The following is a 15226-nucleotide window of genomic DNA, read 5'->3' as shown; positions in this document are numbered from 1 at the left end:
GCTTAGGTGCTAAACACCTACAGGAGTCGTGTAGTGTGTGCCACGCGTTCTCTTCTAGAGTCCTCCAGGAGAGGAAAAACAAATTAATCCTCAAGGGATTAATCAAGCCTTCCTTCGAGGAGGCTTTATCTTCCTCTCTGTCTCCTTCTAAAAAGAAGAAAGCGTCGGCTCCGACCAGTCAGTCGGAACCGACCGCTAAAAAAGCTAAGCAGACTTCTCCATCGGCTCCACGGACTTCGGAGCCGAGGTCAGAACGGTCTGCCTCGATGCCTCCAGCCTCGACCCCTCTGGTTTCGGAGCTGATGTCTGGGGTATTGAGAGGCGGGTCACCCTCATCGGCTCCACTGATATTGGAGCCGATAAGGGTTACCGGCTCAGACTCTCTTCCCCCTCGGAGCCGAAGTCCTTATCGGCACCGAGGGAAATTTCCTTGAAACCTTCTTCGGAGCCGATAGTTGTGGAGTCCTTTTGGAGCTGGTCCCCGAGCCCTTCGGAGCCGATGGCGAAATTGGTTCAGGCCCGATCGGTATCCTCGAGATCATACAAGATGTCTGATTCTGACTTCGACAGGGTGCTCCTTCGACTCTTCCAGTCTCCGGTGTTCCAAAAGATGGTTTTGGCTCCAGCCCATTTGGCTTCGGAGCCGATGGTCCTTTCCCCTATTGTGGTTCCTCCTCCAACAGCTTCGGCATCGTTGGAGCCGGTGCTGGTGGACCGGTGGAGGTGTTAGGGTCGGGCCCGACCCTTGCTCCAACTCCGGTTCTTGGGTCGGAGTTCAGTACATGGACTTCTTCCTTCGGCCCTGGGGGGGAGGCTTCGGGATTAATGCTTTCGGTCCCAAGTCTCCCTCTTGGTGCGTCGGCGGCGGGAGTACCATCCACTGTTGTGGCCACGGAGGTGGGACCCTCCCAGGATTCTGGTGGTCCCGCCTTCAGGGCTATGAGGAGTGCTTTAGCCAAATCTTCCTTGGCTACCTCCACGGTTTCCCCAGCTCCTTCCCTACATTTGGAGACTGGGTCGTTGGCAGTCCCCCTGTCCTTAGACAGCGGAGCCCCTGGGCCTCAGGTTACCCCCGCTGGGGTTTCTCCCCCTCCTGGAGGTCCTTCTGAAGCCTCTTCGGAGGAACCTCCCAGGAAGAGCTCGTGCAAGAGGAAGCACGTTGACTCCCCTGATGAGTCTCTGACATCCGACACTGATCTCGATGATGCAGAAGGGTCCCCCAAGTCGTCCTCGGATGATGTCTCCTTTGCAGACATCCTGGAAGCCCTAAAGCAACGAGGCGGCTGGCAGTCCAAACCTCCCTCTGCTGATGAGTCTGTGTTCCTGAAGGCCTTCGGGGCTCAGCCCTCCGCCTCCTGGGTGTCTCCGCCCTTCGAGCTCTTGGATTTGATCTGTCGGAGGGCGTGGGAACACCCAGACTCTGTGGAACCAGTGCCCGCTCGTCCGAACAAATTTCTGTCTGCGCCCCCTGATAGAGAGTTCCTTACTAAAGGTGTGGCTGTAGATGCTTTGGTTGTGGCATCTGCTACCCAGCAAGATGTAGCAGAGGCTTCTACGTCCGTCCATCCTCCTAATAAGGAGTCTAGGAGCATGGATCGGTACGGAAAGCGCACCCTCAGTTCAGCGGCCTTTACACTGAGGTCCTTGAACTACCTTACGCACTTCACCAGGTTTCAGAGGGATCTGATTAAGGAGCTATCCGATACCCTCTTGGGTAACCTGCCTGAGGAGCTGGCCCAGACGGTTGTCTCTCAGCTGGCTACAATGTCGTCCATTTCGAACTCGTCCATGAGGCTCATTTCTTATGCGGCCGAAGGGGCGAGTAGAGCGGCGGGTACAGGCATTGCTCTACGGAGACTAGCCTGGCTCCGTCTGTGTCACTTCGCGGAGGCCTTCAAGTCTTCATTTGCCGACGCCCCCTTTGATGGGTCCTCCCTGTATGGACCCAAGGTAAAGGACACACTAACCCGCTGTGAACAGGAGGGTAAGACTCTGACTGCCGTAGGGGCATGATTTTCCACTCCCTTTCGGCCTTATCCCAAGGCTAAAAGAGGAGGGAAAATGTGGTTCCGTAGATCCCAGAAGCCTTACCCCTCTCAGCAGGAGGGTTCCCCTTCCAGAGGCAGAGGAGGGGGAAATTCTTCCGGAAGACGCCGTCCCAGAGGCGGCAGAGGCCCTCGCAACACTGGAGACCGTGAGTCCTTTCGTGGCTCTTCAGCCTTTCATAGTCCCTGAGGGATTGCCCGGCTGTGCTGCTCCGGAGCCAGTCGGGGGTCATTTCTCGAAGCACCTAAAGGCCTGGGAAGGTATCACTCAGGACCGATGGGTGCTTCGGATTATCGCCGGAGGTTATTCCATCCCATTCTCACACACCCCCCCCCTCAGTCCAAAAAAAATCCCGGACCCGCCACCCAGTCAACGGGATACCGCAGCCTGAGAAGTTTCAAAGCTGCTGCAAAAAGGAGTCATCCAACCGGTCCCCGCAGACCAGATCGGATTAGGGACTTACTCAAGATTCTTTTTGGTGCCAAAAAAGACCGGGGACTTGAGGCCCATTTTGGACCTCCGCATCCTAAACCGTTCAGTCAGAAAGTCCAAGTTCCGAATGGTCACCCTACAAACCATTATCCCATTGCTGGAGAAAGGTGTTTGGATGTGCTCCATAGATCTCAAGGACGCTTATCATATCATGGTACATCAAGCGTCCAGGAGACATCTGCGCTTCAGCCTAGGAGGTAGTCATTTTCAGTTCCGTGCGCTGCCCTTTGGTCTCACCACAGCCCCCAGGGTGTTCATCAAGTGTTTGGCAGTCATGACTGCTCACCTGAGAAGTCTAGGATTCCAGGTGTTTCCTTATCTAGACGACTGGCTCCTAACTGCCACCTCCAAGCATCTACTTCTGCGGAGCCTTCAAGCCACCATATCACTAGGCAATTCCCTTGGAATCCCCTTCAATTGGCCAAAGTCTGTGTTGCTGCCATCTCAACGAATAAGATTAATAGGGGTAGAGATAGACTCAAACCAAATGCGGGTCTACCTACCTACAGACAGAATACAAACCATACAAACTCAAGTTCGAGCCTTACTTCCAAGATCCAAAGCCCCAGCCAGAATGGTCCTGCAGCTATTGGGATCCATGTCCGCCACGGTTCTTCTAGTCCCCTTGGCAAGGTTGCACATGAGAATTCTCCAGTGGCTTCTCTCAGCTCAGTGGTCCTTTCAGGAACTCCCCCTCAATCACCTTGTATGGATCACGGAATCTTGCAGACAGGACCTTCGCTGGTGGCTAGTACCCTCCAACTTGGATCAGGGACGACCCTTTGTTCTACCTCCGGCCACTTTGACCACGGACGCCTCCCAGACGGGGTGGGGGGGGGGCATTCCCTGGGCAGGTCAGTCCAAGGCAAATGGCATCCGGAAGAGACTTTGCTTCATATCAACATCTTGGAAATGAGGGCAGTACTTTCCCTTAAAGCCCTTCACGATTATCTCCCTCAAGGTGTAATTGCCGTTCACTCAGACAACATGTCAGTTGTTTGGTATCTGAACAAACAGGGAGGGACCAGATCCTATCCTCTTTGCAGAGAAGCCATGAGAGTTTGGGAATGGGCAGTCTCCACCAAACGCTTCCTAGTGGCTACTCACATACCGGGCAAGTCCAATGTGATAGCCAACAGATTGAGCAGGACCATCCTCTCTCCTCACGAATGGTCTCTGAATATGACAGTTGCAAGTCAGATTTTCAGCGAATGGGGAGTTCCGTGTTGCGATCTCTTCACGACTCCTCTGAATGCGAAGTGCGAAGTTCTTCTCCCTAACCCCGGCTCCGGGGAAGAGCCCCATGGACGCATTAGTCCATCCTTGGCCAACCGGCTTGCTTTATGCCTTCCCTCCAGTTCCTCTCCTTCCCAGAGTGATTCAAAAGGCATCTCTCTTGGGGAGCAAAATGATCTTAATTGCTCCTTACTGGCCCCGTCAGGTGTGGTTCCCCTATCTTCGGAAACATGCCCTGGAAGGTCCATGGTTTCTGGATCAGATTCCAGACCTACTGGTTCATCAGTCGGGACTATTCCACCAGTCCCTACACACCTTAAAATTGACTGCTTGGCTCCTCCTCTTCCGACGATAGTCTGGAGTCATACATTGGATCCAGATGTTATATACACATATCTTCGGCCCATAAGTCTGCTACAAAGAAACTGTATTCTAGCAAATAGAAATGATTTGCTATTTGGGCTCAACACCGGGGCCTGGACCCCATTTCTATTCCCGTGGCAGAAGTACTAAAATTTCTGACTTCTCTCTCCAATCAAGGCTCTTCAGTTTCTACCATCAAGGTACAATTGGCAGCAATTTCTAATTTTCACGAATCCATAGACCCACCTTTAATGAGCAACAGATTGTGCAAGACCTTCTTAAAAGGTGCTGCTCTATTTAGACCTCCGATTTCTCATCCTGCACCTCCATGGGATCTCGATATAGTGTTACGCGCCTTGACTTCTTTCCCCTTTGAACCGGCAGCTACATGTGATCTAAAATTTCTATCATGGAAGACAGCTTTTCTGGTGGCGATTACTTCTGCCAGAAGAGTTTCAGAGCTTCAAGCTTTGTCAGTAAAACCCCCATACTTGGTTTTTCACAAGGATAGAGTATCCCTCAGACCAAATCCTTCCTTTGTCCCTAAGGTTTGTTCTACTTTCTGCTTACAACAATCGTTAGAGCTTCCAGTTTTTTTCCCAAAATACTCTAACAAGGCAGAGTTCATATTCCACACACTAGATGTACACAGACAGTTACGTTTTTATTTAGACAGGACCAAACAAACAAGGAAAACAGATCAGTTGTTTGTATCCTTTGCAGATAACAAATTGGGCAAAGCTGTCACAAAAGTCACTATTGCCAAATGGATCAGGGACTGTATTTCTCAAGCTTATTTTTATTCTAACAAAGAGCTTTCCACCTCTGTCAAGGCTCATTCTACAAGGGCTATGGTCACTTCGATAGCATTTCACTCTAAGCTTGCTATTAGTGACATTTGTGCTGCAGCTACATGGTCTTCCCCGCACACCTTCATTTCCCATTACAAATTAGATGTGGCATCTAGAGGACGAGCTTCATTTGGTTCCACAGTGCTCAGGAGTGTTTTCCAATGAGCCACCCGGGATTTAGGTGCTAGGGACGCTGTCCCATCAGTACAGAATGTAGGCGAGATAGGATCACATAACATCTTTTAGTTATGTACTCACCATAACTTCAGATGTTTGGGATCCATCTCGCCTACATTCCTAATAACCCGCACTCCTTCCCCCTTCCTTGGAGATCAGAGGATATCAGAAGGTCCGAATCCTGTTGTTTCATCTTGAAACATCTAACAATGTTATATAATCAAGTTGTGCATGTATGCGGACAAACAAGATCTGGGGGATTAGTGGTGGTGCATCCTGGGATAAAGATAGCTCAGCCAATAAGAGGCCTCGCTCTATAGCATAAGCGTGCCGAGTCAGAGCCGAGGGATCGGCTCCGAGCCCATCAGTACAGAATGTAGGCGAGATGGATCCCAAACATCTGAAGTTATGGTGAGTACATAACTAAAAGTTAACAAAGATCACTTTTGTCCTCCTAGACTTCTTCAGGTCTGTGTACAAGAACCCTAAAAACCTATATAATTGTATAATTAGTTAGTGTTGTTATTACCATCATTTTGAATAAAGTGGAAAAAAAGAGAACCAGAAAAAAATAAAAATAAAAAAAAAAAAAAAGTATATGTATGATGATGGAAACAAAATATACACTTAAATTTCAAATGATTTAAAATGGTATTTAAAACCATTTTTTAAAAATAAAATACAATTAGTCATGTAAACAATGTGGTAATTTTCTAAGTTCCAGTGCACTTTTAATTGAACAGTAGTAGTTTAGTCCTGGCTTTCTAAAAGAGTTCAGCTTTAATTGCCACATGAGTTCATGTTTCTCCAGAATATTTGGGATGTCTCCTTCAAGATCACCCATGTCTATGCGATCCAGGATCTGGAACTTAAAACCTGTGTGCCTTTTATGAAGAGAAAGGTGTTTTGGCTTGTGCATTATTTTTACATCCAGAGCGGATTTCTGACAGATGACATGAAATCCTTCGCTTGAGTTTATTTACAGTCTTGCCCACATAGAATGCATCACATTCATTGCACTGTGCCCTGTAAATTACTTTTTTAGTGTTAGTCACCCCCTGCACTGGTTTTAATTATCTTCTTTAAATAAGGGCAATAAAAACTATCACCTTGCTGTATAAATATACAAAATGTACAATTAGTTTCACATCTTTTACTGTAACACTAAAAAAGTAATTTACAGGGCACAGTGCAATGAGTGTGATGCATTCTATGTGGGCAAGACTGTAAAACTCAAGCGAAGGATTTCATGTCATCTGTCAGAAATCCGCTCTGGATGTAAAAATAATGCACTAGCCAAACAACTTTCTCTTCATAAAAGACACACAGGTTTTAAGTTCCAGATCCTGGATCGCGTAGACATGGGTGATCTTGAAGGAGACATCCCGAATATTCTGGAGAAACATGAACTCATGGGGCAATTAAAGCTGAACTCTTTTAGAAAGTCTGGACTAAACTACTACTGTTCAATTAAAAGTGCACTGGAACTTAGAAAATTGCCACATTGTTTACATAACTAATTGTATTTTATTTTTTTTCTACAAATTGGTTTTAAATACCATTTTAAATCATTTGAAATTTAAGTGTATATTTTGTTTCCATCATCATACATATACTTTTTTTTTTTTTTTATTTTTATTTTTTTCTGGTTCTCTTTTTTTCCACTTTATTCAAAATGATGGTAATAATAATACTAACTAATTATACAATTATATAGGTTTTTAGGGTTCTTGTACACAGACCTGAAGAAGTCTAGAAGGACGAAAGCTATCTTTGCTAACAATAGGTTATGAAAATAGAGACTGATTTTTACATGCAATATGTATATATTTATAATTTTTGATTGCAAAATGAACTAAGGTTGATATATTTCCAGCCATGTAGTATATTGCCTTGTATAAAATCACAGACTTGATAATCTACTTAATTTGGTTAAATAAGATGTACCGTTAAAGTACATTAGGGCTATATATTATTATGACGGCTACTAGGTAGGGTAGGACCAGCTCGAATGCCACACTGATGGGGGATGGGATGGGAATTTAACATGTGTACCAATAACACTTTGTTTTACAGCACAATAAACCACTCCCATGCCTGATAAAAAAAGTATATATATATTTAGAAAGCTTGAGGAAATTATTCTATTTTTGTTTTACTTGTATCGCTTGTCTGTGTACTTAATAAAGGATTTTCAACTGGAAACAGACTGCCTGCCTTGCTTGGATTACTTTCGAATACTTAGTAATGCTGTAGAATTCTATATTTTCTGTTATTACTTTTTGACTTGATGAGTTTACGTTCGCTACTTCTACTACTATTGTCTGATCTTATTAATATACAGTGATTAACTAGAAGTATCTGGGCTGAAAATCTTCCACACAGAGAAGTTTCTTGCACTGTTTTGTTTTTAGACCCACTAGACTTTAGTGGGTTATTTGAGACTTCTGGGATATCACGGAGATTACTTGTTTTTTGTTCCATAGAATTAATTCCTTTATACTGGCTAATCTTAATGCTTTTCTTTTGGTACTGAATGAATTTTGTAGTAATCCACTGGTTCTGAGACCTTAAGAGGTTAGTCATATCTGTTTTAGGTTGTTTAGAATTCCAAACAGTAAAATTATTGTTGGTGGTGAGCATTATAGTTAAAGCAGAGTTCGATTAAACTATTTCTATTACATACTTACAACAGACTTCCAGAATTTTCTTATAGGGCAGCAAAATTTTGCAGTTAGACCATGGTTGATGGAGTTGACAGGGTCCCTGACTGATGAGCAAAGAGCAGATACTTAACACTTGTGTCTGGAAAAGAAATGTTTTTTTTTTGAAGTCTGATCTTTAAAGTTTGCCTCCCAGTGATTTTGTCGTTTGCTGACATTTGACATTTCCCTTGCGGAATTTGCAGTCTGTGGAAAAAAATATATTAATTTACAGTAAAGCATAGTTTTGATCCCATACTGGAGACCGGACATGAATACACTTGATAAGAACACAGCTGTGTGGGTTGGCAAGGAATTTTAAACTGACACTGACTGTACATTCAGTTTTGTTGTAATTTGTCCTGCACACATGCAGCTCATGAATGCAGTGCATGTAATTCAAGCCTATGCATTTGTTCCATGTTCTTTACTGGGACTGTTAAATGAAGTCGCTGACATTATAATCTTTCTTTCTACTACCTGCTCAGTATCTTCAAATTGCAGCCAAAGTAATTGCAGCCAAAGTAATTGCTTACCCTATCTCAATCCTAATTAACAGAACCATAAAAGAAGGTACTATCCCATCCATCTGGAAAATCTCACATATTATCCCCCTTCATAAGGGTGGAAACTCAACAGAACTTTCCAACTTTCGTCCAATTGCCCTACTTTTCCCCCTTAGCTAAAATCATGGAAAAATGCATCCACCGACAACTACTTGACCACCTCCTTCTAAATGGACTACTAGCTCACTCTCAGCATTCCTTCCATAGCACTACTATTGCCCTTCTTTCATTTACTGATCACATCAATCAAAAACCGTAACAATAACATCCTCTCATCTGCTGTCTTTATTGATCTTTCAAAAGCATTCAGCATGGTTAATCATCATATTCTCTTGAATCTTCTGAAATCATTCACTTGACACTCAAGCACTGCAGTGGTTTAAGTCTTACTTAGATAATTGGAAACGGGCAGTGCTCTGGGAAAACAGTCTATCCTCCCCTCTTCCTGTCTCCCTTGGTGTACCCCAAGGATCTATTTTAGGCCCTCTTTTATTCTCCATCTTTATCAGTGATCTAGCTTCTAGTATCCCCCAAGCTGTAACCATACAATATCCTGATGATTCCACCTTTGTCTCCTCAGCTACAAGCCCAGCTGAACTTCAGACCCTCGCCCAAAATGTCTTTGAGCTTGTAGAAGACTGTTTTTTACAGCGATGTCTCCTCCGTAACCCTAAAAAGACTAAACTACTGCTATTTACTCCAATACAAAAATCTTCTCCACTTCCATTTCTCTAGCATATCCCAAAACTGCACAGTCATATCTCCTGACACAGCAACCAGACTTTTAGGGGTTACTATTGACCATAGCCTTAACTATGACACTCGTATTAATACCACAATAAAATCGATAAACTTGGCTCCCTCTACAAAATCAACCCTTCCTCACTCCTACAGCCAGAACTACCATTGCCCACACTCACCTTATCTCTACTCTCTCCTATGCCTCACCTATATATACTAATCTATCTAAAACTAACCTGAACAAATTGACTGTCTCCTATAACAGTATAGCCAGATTTGCTACCAGCTCCACATTTAGAGCACACCACTGCCTAAATTTAAAACTACTCTGTTGGCTTGAACTGCACAATCAATTTTTATTTCGGCAACTAATTATCACCCAAAAAATCCTTTATTACCCAGATAAAACACCAGTGCTTACAAATATCATCAGTCCATATAAAAATCTTTCTAACCTTCGCTCATCTAACAAACTATTAGTATCTACACATCCAACAATAAAGCAGGTGACTCCCTTTTCTCCTATACAGTGGGGAAAAGCTGGAACCTACTTCCTGGTTACCTCACTAATATCTCCTCTACTTCACTTTTCAAAATGAAACTTAAACTTCATCTTACTAGCCGCTGACTCTGTCCCTGCAGCAACCCTGACTAAAACTCTCTCCTCCTGTTACATCACCATGTTACTTTTCCTTAGCTATTCCACCTTATATTCTTCATATTCTAAAGGTCACTTTACATGAAAGTTGGACTTAGTTTACCCAGCTAAACTTGATAGATACACCACCTGCTTCCTGCTCCACTTGAAGCTCACTTCACTTTACTTCTCTCTCCTTTTCCTCTTTGTATTCTCCTCTATTACTCGTCTCTTTCCCAACTCCTTACTAAGACCCGATTCTAAGAATTTCCCTCTTCCTTCTTGCTACTCCCCTTCTATGGAGAAAAAAAAAAAAAAAAAAGATTCAAACCTGAAAATAAGGGATGTGGTATTTTCTGTATTTTTATCTTATCTAAACTTACTGAAGTTAAATGCCTTGTAATTGTAATTTGTTTTTAAATTTTGTCCTTTTTGGAGCTTTTCTTCCCGGGCCTCTACTGAAAATGGACATATATCCAGCTAGACTATCCCGGTCAGCAAATGTTAAATAAAAATAATAAATAAAATATACATGTGTATCACAAGAAAATTATGTACACCCTGTTGTACCCCCATGTGGTGCACTGCATCTAATCACAAGGGGTTAGTTAGTCTGAGTGTGGTGTACTCTGCAGAGAGTCGTGACAAACATCCTGTCTTGTGCTGCTTGTGGAGGTTAACTGGTCCACAGCATTTTATATTGATGTATAGGTTATAAGCCTGTATGCTGCTGTTGAGAAGAGCTGTAGCTGGACTACTGTTACTTTGGTGTTGCGGTGACTTTTGTGCATTTTAAGTGGGCACAGCACCTACTTGAGTAGTTTGGCCCCGAAAGATTCATCTGGTGTCAAACTGTGAGCTGGAAGTTGTGGGGAAGCTTTTGCCCCATACTCTACCAACGGGGTTATTACCTCTGAATTTACTCTTGGATGTCACTGTGATTGTGTATTTTCTGTATTTGCCTGCATCCTTAGTTGTGGCTATTTCTGTTGTATTCGGAGTGTAAAATGTATTTATTTTACATTCGTTGACTGGGAGTAGTCTGAGCTACAAAAATAGCCCTTTTTCAGCAGGGGCCCGGGGAGAAAAGCTCCATTCACACTAAACGAGAGCAAAGTAAAAGCAATTGCAGAGGCAGTTACACGTTTTATGTTGATGTATACACCATCATATGAGTTATAATTATTTAAAGCAAAACATCAATAATGCAGGTAATGCGAGATAAATAGACATATTCTTACAGCCTACAATATATTCGTACAACCATGTAGTGTTAGTTCCACATAAATATTAGTTGGTGAAGGAAGTATAGAAGAGTTAGGCTAAGGGATAGAAAAATGGAGTTAGAGTGATATGTAAGGACAAAGGAGGAATAGTGGACAACTAGTAAGGAAGTTTGTATAAGGGAAGATAGATTATGGGGGATGTGTACTGGGGCAGGGCCAGAAAACTTTTGGTGATCCTTTACCGCTGATTTAAATTGTTTGGGTTGAGTTGTTGGTCTAATTTGAAGTGGAAGGTTGTTCCAGGTAGTGGTAGGATTATGGCCATTAAGGTTGCTTCCCATTTTAGTTCTAGGTTTGTAGATGACTAATAAGTCTTGGTCAGAGCTGCGGATCGATCTAGTGGGGACATAGTAGGATAAACAGGAGGATAGACTAGGACAGTAGAAGGGTTGATGTAGAATAATAGTATGTATAACCTGAAACTGAGAGAGAAGCAGCAGGTTGGGTAGTTCAGCCAGTTTTAAGTATTTTAGTGAGAGACGCTGCTAAGTTTTAATAGTATGTTGGGCAGTGACTCTAGCTATCTTGATGTTCTTCTTATTTCACTGTTGCAGTCATTACATTTGGGTTATCTGCTTTCAGGTAGCCCTCAGTCAGCCTGATTAACAAAGTCTTGGGTCCTGCCTCGGTTGCTGTGCCTTCCATGACGTCAGGTCGTCAGGGGTATAAAACATGCAGCCGATGCCATTACATCAGTCTTTCTTGCTGTGCGGTTCCCAAAGCAGAAGCATTTCGCAAGTGTCGGTTGGCTGACTCCTGAAATGTTCGTTTTCGAGTTTCAGAACTGAAGTCCTCAACTAAAGCCAAGTACCCCGTTAGGGAAATTTTTTTTCTTGCTCTTTACCGATGTCAGTAAAAGTTAATAATTGCATTACTTGTGGAAAGCAAATGCCTCAAAGATTTTCATTCGTACTGTATTCCTTGCCTAGGCCCAGACCACGATGTACCTTGCTGTCGGTTTTGTGCTTTAATTTAATCTACGTACTATCCATTGTCTGTATTTTTGCCTCTAAATATTTCGGTTCTCGGTTTCATTATCCAGAAATGTCGTTTGTTAGCCATCAGACTACCAGGATTCTGAAAAAATACAAAGATAGACAGAGACAGGCCGTCAAGGAACAAAACTGCCGACGACGCTTCTACTAAGCCAGTTGCCAGTTCGCCGGTACTCAATGAGGTGCTTTCGCAGCCCCTGATACCCACTGCTTCTGATTGGCAGGCCTCTACTGAGACCCATTCGGAGTCTGGTATGCCACGAGATGCTTCAACTATGGAACCCGCTGATGTCTCTACCTTGGCTGAGTCAGGAGCTGCTGTGCAGGTACTGGCTTCTGAGGGTGTGTTCAAGCCTACGGACTTACATATTAAACTGACGCCGCCTCCTTCACTTGGGCCTAAATCCCGAACCATGCCTAAAAAAAAAAAAACGACACCCAGGCCACATGCTCAGGCCTCTATCCCTAAAAAAAACATTATAAGAATGGCTGAAGATTTAATAACTCTTATCAGGGGTAGCCAACCCCCCCCCCCCTTTCTAAGAGGCCTAGGACTTAAGTTGTTTGAGTCTTCTGACCAGGATTCTGTTTTTTCTGATTCTTCTGATTATTTTGGATTTGCCCTTATCTACTTATGAGGATTCTGATGGAGAAGACTCCATTCCCTCTGCTTTCCCTCCAGAGGATTTTTGTTTTGGGGAAACCTTGCATACTCTAAGGGAGTATTTCCACTTGGAAAGCCAAGATTTTTCTGATTCAAAAAAAAGGCTGAGGGATTTTTTCTACCTCAGCATAGGCCTTTAGCTATTCCTCCTGTACTGGACCTTGTTGATGCTTTTTCGGAATCTAGTTTGGCCCCTGATTCCTTGCCTCCTGCTCCCAGAAAACCTGACCGATATTACATGGTCCCAGAGTCACACAAGTTCCTTTTTAAGAATCCTATTGCGGATCCAGAAACTATTTCACATGGGCCCAAGGGCATTAAGGCTTCTACTGCTAAAAAATCCTACCCCTTCTGATAGAGACTCCAGGGCGCTGGATAGAAGGGTTAAGAAGGTTTACACTTCTGCAACCCTTTTTCTCTTCCAGTACCAGTTGAATAGCCCCCATGCTTAAGAGAGAAAGTACTTGTTTTTGGGCCTCTGCCCACTGACTTAGGGGTAGGTCCAGCCACCCGCTTGGTGTTTACAACCTGTGGAAGTGAAATCTGTATCCCTGGGACACTACATATTTAAAACCTGACAAAACTCTTGATGAATACTGCAAAAAACATCTCCAAAGCACACTTAAACGCCAAAATTTAATAAGTAAAGCTTTCGGGCTTGCCACCCTTCATCAGTACATGAAAACAATGAAATTTTTCACAACAGTAAATAGGGGTACAGATAGAATCGCATGATCTAGCCAGCCTAACAAATTTAACTTGCAATTAACTATTTAAATTATTTAAAACTATACTAACATGCATAAAAAAATGTAAAAATAATTAAATTGTCCCTTACTATTCATATAATATAATTAATTACATCTCTTTGCACATGTATAAATAAATACATTTGCATTACCCTAAAATCGTCCCATACAAATTATATTTCATGTAAAACTTCTTTAATACACATTGCTATATGCACACTGCATAACAAATATTACTTCATATTTCATAGACATTCAATCAAGAAAATTTCATTATGAAATATAAATTTTTAAATATATGCATTTCATAAATAAATTAATAAAGAAACCATAATAAAAATATATTCTCAAATATTTTCTCTTTTTTTTTTACCAATACCGGCTTTATGCTAACTGTATTATTTAGATCTGGTAGTGTGTCTGCTTGTAACCTAGTGATCCATTCATACTCTTAGTTCTAAGGAATTGTTCATATCTCCTCCTCCAGTACCTGTAATTATTGTACATAATACCTCTAAATTTAAAAGTATGTGTGACATTGTCCATAATATGCTTATATAGAGCATTAGTAATTACTTTCCTTCTAATTTCCGATTTATGCTCTATAATATGTTTTCTTAACTTCCTAGTTGTCTTACCAACATAAAATGCTGTACGGAATGTACATGTTGCAAGATATACTATTTGTGACGTATTGCAGTTAGCTGAACATTTAAAATTATATTTATTTTTAGTAATAGGATGTTCAAATTTGTTAAATCGTATATATCTGTGCAGCAACTGCAATTATGGCATTTCAGTGTTACATTTTTATGCTGGTATAAAACTTTCTCAACTTTAAAATCTTTGTAACATAGTTTTTGTTTTAATGTTTCCAGATTTCTATACGAGAATCTAGGTTTTAAACCTATTAATTCTTTGATTTCTGGCATTGCTAATAGTATAAGCCAATTTCTTTCTATAATGTCACACACCTCTTTAGTATTTATATTATAAGTAGTTGTATATCTAATAAGTTCATTTTTCTCATTGGGTATCTGTACTAATTCTGTCATTCTCTGACTAAAAATAGGTTTATACTTGTCTTTCCTACCTATTCTAACCTCTTCATAAATGGTGTCTATGTAACTCGGAGTAACCATTCATTATAATCTCATCCACTTGCAACATGAAATTATTGTCTTCTCTATTAAGTTTACTGGCCCTTATTAATTGTGCCTTGAGTATTCCTTTAAAAGTATGTGGCACGTGCATACTGTTTCTTCTAACATACCTATTAGCATTCACCTCTTTCTTATAGATCATAGTTTGTATTTTACTCATTTTTTATATAATTGAATGTCTAAAAATACTATACTATGAGAAGAAGAGATCATTTTAAACTTTAAAAAATCAGTTGTGGCATTTAAATATTTAATATAATTATGCAGTGCATCATTACTACCATTCCAAATAAAAAAAAGTCCTCTACAAATCTTCTGTAGAATTTAACTTTATTTGAATTATTATAATTGCTTAATACAAAATACTTCTCCCATTGATATAGTACTAAGTTTGCATAGATGTTGGCTACTGTGGTCCCCATTGCTACCCCAGTTAGCAGCAAGAATGGTTTCTTATCAAAAATAAAAACATTTTTTGTTGGTACTACTTCTAGAAGCATACAAATATTTTCTACTTCATTTGTCTGTACATTAGTTTCTGTACTAAGAAAACTTATT

Source organism: Protopterus annectens, chromosome 2.part0, assembly GCF_019279795.1.
Source record: "Protopterus annectens isolate FY-2018-M chromosome 2.part0, PAN1.0, whole genome shotgun sequence".
NCBI lineage: Eukaryota > Metazoa > Chordata > Ceratodontiformes > Protopteridae > Protopterus > Protopterus annectens.
The sequence above is the reverse complement of the archived record's forward strand: the minus strand, read 5'-3'. Positions refer to the sequence as shown.